This window comes from Heterodontus francisci, chromosome 10 (genome assembly GCF_036365525.1).
Source record: "Heterodontus francisci isolate sHetFra1 chromosome 10, sHetFra1.hap1, whole genome shotgun sequence".
Taxonomy (NCBI): domain Eukaryota; kingdom Metazoa; phylum Chordata; class Chondrichthyes; order Heterodontiformes; family Heterodontidae; genus Heterodontus; species Heterodontus francisci.
This window is the reverse complement of record NC_090380.1, coordinates 72,646,612-72,654,683: the sequence shown is the minus strand read 5'-3', so window position 1 is coordinate 72,654,683 and position 8,072 is coordinate 72,646,612.

Genomic DNA, 8,072 nt, shown 5'->3' with positions numbered 1-8,072 from the left:
TCTGCAGCTGCCTTAATCAGGGGTTTAAATTATTCATATGATTTCCCAGAACAAAGCGAAGATATGGAGTTGGAAATAATTAGTTCAAATTGCTATCTTGGACATCCCACTGGTACCACGTTATTTGGAGATGTTTTGATCTGTGTGGTGCTGACAGATGTGTTGTTGGCTTTTGGAGAGTTGTTGGCTTCAGACAGGCTGTTGGTCACAGAGAAAGCTGTAGGCTTTGAAAGCAGCTGGGCTCAGGAGCAAAGAGGCCATCAGGAATTAGTGGTGTTTCTGTTTTGCGGCAGGCCCCTGATCAAGCTGGGAAATCCAGATTTGTGAGGTGTTGAAGGAGAACAGGAGGGTTTGCCTAGCTGAAGCTAGAGGGAGAATGCCCAGGAGATCTGATACCTCAGAAGGCAGCTGAGAAATTTTTAAAAAGCGAAATGAATTCCTAAGAGCTATAATACACTTTGGATTGGTCCCAGGAAAGTTGAATGAACTGCCACGATCCTGCAATGTATAGGGGAACTCATGGAGTGGAATTCACAGTCATACAGGAGTGTTCTGTTGACATTTAAAGTTTAAAGTATTCATCTTCATGTTCTGTTAAGATATTTGGCTGGACTTTGTATCCCGGCGGCGGGCGCAGAACATGGCGACCGTCCCCCACGGGACCCGTGCCGCTACACCGCCATGATTATGTGGCGGGCAGCTACTTTACATATTGACGGTGGCCGCCCCCCCTCCCCCCAATCACGCAGCAAGGCGGCCTCGGTGCTGCTGCCATTTTTAAAAGGTTGCCAGCCCTGTAAACAGCACACCATAAAGTTGAGTTCACGGCCTACCCATCTTCCCAAACTCATCAGCATTCAGAGTTCATCCCTTCGCCCCCCCATACCCATCAGAGTGCAGAGTTCACCCCTTCCCCACCCCCATACCCATCAGAGTGCAGAGTTCATCCCTTCCCCACCCCCATACCCATCAGAGTGCAGTGTTGACCCCTTCCCCACCTCAGTGGTGCCAGATTTCCCTGGACAGGAAAGTGAAGGTGCATGAGTGCCGCATGTCGCGTTGAAGATCGGAAACTGAAGGTCAGATTGCTGTTACATGTTAATTCATGCAAAGATGTAATTTAAATATGCTAACTTGGGTCTCGTTGCAGAGCGGCAGCCACGGAGCTTCCCCGCCACTGGGCAGATTGGGCCTGGCCATACCGGCATCGGGTTCCACGGCAGTCGCTGCTGCTCCGATTCGCCAGCCCCACCCGCTATAGAACCCGACGTCTGGAATAAAATCCAGCCCATTAAGTTTAAAGTATGTGTTTACAAACAGTAGTGTTAAGTTATGAGTGTTTTGCTTTGTTTACTTCTTTGTACAGTAAAGTTTTTTGTTCAAAATATGAAATCCTATGGCATAATTCTTTCAGTAATAACTGGGAATTCAACTTACTCCTTTTAAAAGTTAGCCATTCCTAAAGAGATCATAATAAACAGGTACAGAAAATAATGAAAAAGACTAATGGAATGCTGACCTTTGTATCTAGAGGACCAGAATACAAGGCGATAGAAATTATGCTTCAGCTACTCAAAGTTTAGTTGTGGCAGTACACCTTAAGAAGGATAGATTAGCCTTGAAGTGAGTGCAGAGTAGTTTTACTGAAAGAAAACTGAACTCCAAGAGTTAAATTATGAGGAAACTAGGATTGTATTTCCTGGAATTTAGAAAGTTATGGGGTGATCTGATCAAAATTTTCAAGATATTAAGGGGAATTGATAGGGTAGGTAGACAGAGATTATTTGGGGACTCTTGGACTCAGGGACTAGAGTACATAGTCTAAAGGTTAGACCCAGGCCTTCCAAGGGTGAAGTGATGCAACCGTCCACAACAGCATTTCTGATATGTCTTTTTTCTTCAACTGAGAATTCCCCCTCACTGTGGTTGACAGGGCCATCAACTGTGTCCAACCTATTTCCTGCACTTCTGCCATCACCCCTTCCCCTCCCTCCCAGAACTGCAACAGGGTTCCCCTTGTCCTCATTTTCCACCCCACCAGCCTCCACATCCAAAAGGTCATCCACTGACATTTCTGCCACCTCCAATGTGATGCCACCACCAAACGCATCTCCCCCCACCCCCCGTCAGCATTCAGAAGGTATCATTCCCTCCGCGACACCCTGGTCCATTTCTCCATTACCCGATACCTCGTTCACTTCCTATGGCACCTTCCCATGCAATCGCAGATGGTGTAATACCTGCCCTTTTACCTCCTCTCCTCATCATCCAAGGTCCCAAGTACTCCTTTCAGGTGAAGCAACAATTTACTTGTACTTCTTTCAATTTAGAATACTGAATTCGCTGCTCACAATGCGGCCGCCTCTACACTGGGGAGACCAAACGCAGATTGGGTGACCGCTTTGTGGAATACCTCTGCTCAGTCCAAAAACATGACCCCAAACTTCTGGTCGCTTGCCATTTCAACACACCCTCCTGCTCTCATGCCCACATCTTTGGCCTGGGCTTGCTACAGTGTTCCAGTGAACATCAATGCAAGCTCAAGGAACAGCACTTCATCATCTGATTAGGCACTCTATAGCCTTCCAGGGTGAACTTTGTGTTCAATAATTTCAGAGCATGATTGGCCCTTTTATTATTTTATTTTAGTTTGTTCTTTCATCTTTTTTTAACCATGTACCTGCCTTATACTGGGTTTTCATGTTTGTGCTTTTGACTAGGCCTGTTCATTATTCTGTCATTAACACTCTCTCTGCACAAATGTTTGTCTTTCACCACACCATTAACACACTCTGTTTGCCTTTGCCCTATGATCTCCTTGTCAGTTAATCTCTCCTGCCCTCTGCCTATCTCACACCTTCCCTTTTGTTCTCTCCCTCACCCCCACCACCAGCCCCGCTTTACTTGCATAAAACCTATTACGTTTCTAACCTTTGCCAATTCTGATGAAGGGTCACTGACCTGAAACGTTAACTCTGCTTCTCTCTCCACAGATGCTGCCAGACCTGCTGAGTATTTCCAGCACTGTCCATTTTTATTTCAGATTTCCAGCATCCGCAGTATTTTGCTTTTATTTTAGTGACAATCCTATTAGCGAGCAGATTCTCGGGGTATTTATATAAAAGATATAGGTCAGTACAGATGACAATCTTACTTAAAATCAATCTGAGTTTTTTTGTCGGAAATTAACTGTGCCTTTGTAAAAATGTACTTCTGGTCGCTATTCATTAGAAATATATGTAGATAACATTGCACCCCGAAGTATTTGACTGGACCTATGAAAAGATTAAATTGGATCACTAAATGCTGCATATTTGTGAAAACCCCCAGGTTATGCCATCTGAATTCTAGATGCAGAACTGTTGTTACGTTGATAAGCAATGTGTGTGTAGTTAGTGTTTGATATGTACCTCACTACATATCAGTATTAAGGTACAGTGTGGAACAGAACATTTTAAACTGTCGCTTACAACTGATAAACAAACTGTTTGATGGACATAGTCTATTGTTTTACTCTAATTATAACACTGAGAACATTTATGGTTGAAAATTATACCCTGGCTTATTTATTATAGCCAGAAGAGAACAAATGATTCTAATCTATCTGCATCATTTTTAGATCTAACTGCTCTTAACTAATAGCATTCATAAAATATATTACTGCAAAGTTTTACATATTCCATATAAAGGATAATTATATCATTTTTATCATATCAATCATAACTTATCACAAAAGTCCTCCCAACTAATAATCAACGTTTAGTTCAGTCACCTTATTTACTGCCAAACTACTACCGATAAGTCAATTTAGAGTACAATGTAAAATGATATTCTAGTTTTAAACTAATTAAATTAGAATATTAATATAATAGTTTTTAGATCTATATGTTACTTAATTAAATTGGGCTGAAGCATATTGCACACGATAAAATAGGATAATTCCTTATTATTAAAAGCAAGTTTCTTTTACATAGGTTTTGTTTTACATATATATGAAAATGGTTGTATCTCATAAGTACAAATGACAGAACTAATAAAATAAAGCAGTAAGTGGGACTGAGTAGAGAGACGGTCAGCAGTCTGGACAAAAAACTAAGGGGATGGAGAGTTGGATAGGCAACCACACGGTAACAGAAATGGGGTCTGGAATATATTCCATGCAATGTTCATGTGTAGGTCAACTAGTTTAAGCAGCATCATTAACGGTTGGGGGTTCTCTCTTTCTTTGGCCTCCTTGTCTCGAGAGACAATGGGTAAACGCCTAGAGGTGGTCAGTGGTTTGTGGAGCAGTACCTGGAGTGGCTATAAAGGCCAATTCTAGAGTGACAGACTCTTCCACAGGCACTGCAGATAAAATTGGTTGTCGGGGCTGTTACACAGTTGGCTCTCTCCTTGCACTTCTGTATTTTTTCCTGCCAACTGCTAAATTTCTTCGACTCACCACTCCTTAGCCCCGCTTTTATGGCTGTCCGCCAGCTCTGGCGATCATTGGCAACTATCTCCCACGACTTGTGGTCAATGTCACAGAACTTCATGTCGCGTTTGCAGACGTCTTTAAAGCGGAGAAATGGACGGCTGGTGGGTCTGATACCAGTGACGAGCTCGCTGTACAATGTGTCCTTGCGGATCCTGCCATCTTCCATGCGGCTCACATGGCCAAGCCATCTCAAGTCCTGCTGGCTCAGAAGGGTGTATATGCTGGGGATGTATTAACTGTATTAAAGGTTAACCATATGTATTATATGAGCTGTTGATTTTACTTTCGATTTAAGACCCATGTACATGAAAAACAATTTGTTCTCCATTTAAAGTCACAGGTTCAGACACTTAAACTGCGCAGTATCTAAAAACTGAACCAACATTTTGACATGTTGTTAATCCATAATAAGACACAAATTAAATGGCAAGGTTAGCTTATCAAAAGCCTGCTTAAGTAATAATCATGTGCAGTAATATGCTTAACCACGTGTTTTTGGTTAAGACAGAATTGACATTAATATAATTTAAAACACAATTCATCATATTATGTAAATCAGCTTAAATGATTTTGGTAAGTATCTTAAGTTTTTCAGCTTCTTACACCTGATTCATAGGAGCAGTAAATCACATATCTTAATGCAGATTGACGTGTGCAACTGCGCTTGACGATTGCGACACTGAAGACCTGCAAAGACTAGAGTGGCTTATTAGATGTTGGAGTGTGTCACATTGGGAAACTTATTGACCATTTTTGATCTCCGAACAAAGGGAGATTAAAATAGAGACAGAGACACTGGCAGTCGGTTAAATGTTTAAACAGACTGGTGTAAGGGTTTTCACAGACAGGGATTAGAAATACTGGGGGGGCGCAGTGAGAAGGAATCTTGTTTAAGGCAAAAGATAATCTGTCGATGGGGGAAGCATGGTGAGTTATTTTATATTAATATGGGAAGGTAATTTGATCTGATTGAATTATGTGCATCAAAGCACAACTGTTGTCATGCATGGTCTCGTTACTGTAACAAAGCAGCCTTGTAATTCGTACGTGGTCTTGTCTGAATAAGTGTTTGGGCGCGCGATCCACTTCGAGAAGATTAAAGAAGCACCCGTAAAATAAATATCAAATTCAGATCTGGAGTGGATGTTATTGTTACACCCTGAGTTATGCTATTATACAATAAATATAAGGTAGCGTGAGTTAATTCCATTGAAAGATGCTCCGATCACTTAGGGAAGAGACTAAAGCCACTGAAACTCAGGAAGATATTTATGACAGACCTGAATTTGTTATTTTGACAAAGTTATTAGCCCAGTTAAAGTAAATCCTTCAGTTCAATTAAAGAAGCAGAAGAATAGGTTAACGCGTTATCAATCTTTTATCAGAGCCGGGTGAACTCACCCTATGTACTTACTCCATTTACAGATTCCTGTCGGTAATCATACGCTACCTCACCATCTTTGTGGGATTGAGTTTGTTACTGATGGCAGTGATCGGTGTTCAGATTCGCAAGTAAATGGCAAGAAATGCGATTATCTAGCATGCTTTTGTGTGATAAATATTTGGATGATTCTACTTTTATTTCTCAAAAGTTCTCGCGGCATTACCAGCTCCTGTCCTTCTGAAAGGTAATCGGGAGATCTGTATAAGTAATGACATGAATCGCTTTTTGTTACTGGTTCCAGTTTTGATGATAATTATTTATAATGCTCATTTACTTATTTCATAAAAATGAATGTTTTAGGCTTCGCTTTGCAATCCATTAAATAAAAGAGCTATTCCAAAAGATTTATTTAGAAACTGTATACATGGCAAACAGGTAAAATATTTTTTGTCCAGAAACACATTAACTGTCAACTTGCAAGAAATGCATATATTGTAGAATCAATAAAAGAGATCTCAACAGGTTACATAATGCCAACAGTTAAAGAAAATCTCATCAGCAAATAAAAAATCTGTACTTCAACTAATTCAACCTATTACATGATGCTCAACCCATGTTTTTAAACTGGGCTGGCACAAACTCATCAGCTTTCTATAATTGTTGGCTTATGTCCATTTTGCTTTAAACTACTAGAAATATTTTCTACCAGGACAACATTGATTTCCTTTGTGATGGGGTAACTTTTTTTCCCAAGTCAGATTGATTGTCCTGTGGAGTGTTTGCACGATTTGGAAGGGATCCTCCACAAAACACTTTGAAAAACACTAATTGAAACAAATTACAGACTTTCAACGGTTGGAATCTCTCTGGATTACACCTGAATAATTACATTCTAAGATTGTATCATAGGTATAACCTAGAGTAACATAACTTTATTTCAGTCCTTGTAGCCAAAGGCAGTGAACCACAATAACACATTTCATTTTTAAGTAGAATATAAATCAAGCTCTCATTTCTCACATGGACCTCCACACAACGGAGGTTGGATCAAATCACAATTATTTTGACTTAAATTACATTTTGGCGATTGCTTCTGCTTGTTTTGGTTTCTCTTGTTTGTTTTTGCTCTCCCCATGTCATACTGAATCATTCCAAGGTTGGAGTTGCAGAATAAACATTACTCTGCTTTGCTCCAACAATGTGCCTTGAACCTGGCATCTGCGCTATCCAACAAGACTGAAATTTAGTGCCAATTTGTGTTGAATTGTTGGCGGTTTTGGGCAATGCACCAACAATCACTAGCAAAAAGGGTTTCCGTTGCAATCTGAGCTGGAGTCGAATTCATACACTTCAGAGACAGTAGGACATTAACTCATTATATGATTCACCAAATCTTTCTCAATGTTAAAACCATTCGTGGTTAAACAATTGCTCTGCATCTTAAAAGATGTTGCAAGTGGGAAATGGATCAGTTATTGAAAGAAACCAAATCACAAAAACTTTTCCAAAGTACTTTGCAGAAAGTAATCAAATGTATTTACTTTAATGATGAATTTTCCATCTTACATTCAGTCTATAAAAATAACAAGCACCAAGTTAGGAAAGCAATGTTCTGACCAAACTGAAATCATATATACTTTGATATAGCAAATCGTCATTTTAATTGGGAGTTGTTTTCCTACAACTGATCAAAGTCAAGTAGCCGCTTGTTTAAAAACACCTTTTTTGCCAGGCTGTAAGAACCAAACAAATAATTTCAGTTCCCTATGTCGGTCACATTTTCCCAGTCATGTAGACAATATCTGGCTTCAGACTGGGTTGGAGTTGCTGAGTAATTCATTCTTGAAGTAGAGAAACTCCATACATCAAATATAAAAATGATACCTTGCTAGTTATAGCCTGCTAACCCAAAAATGACCAGTTTATTCCTACTCTTTGTTTTTTGTCCATTATTAACCCTCAATCCATGCTAATATATTACTGCCAATTCCATCTTCCCTATTTTTGTGTAGTGACCTCTTGTGTGGCATCTTATCCAGCGCTTTTTAAAAAATCCAAATACACGATATCCACTGGCTTCCCCCTTATCAACCCTGCTAGTTACATCTCAAAAAACCCTAACGGATTTGTCAAACATGATTTGCCCTTTCTCAGTCCGTGTTGACTTTGCCTACTCATATTATGATTTTGAAGTGCCATATCCCTAATAAT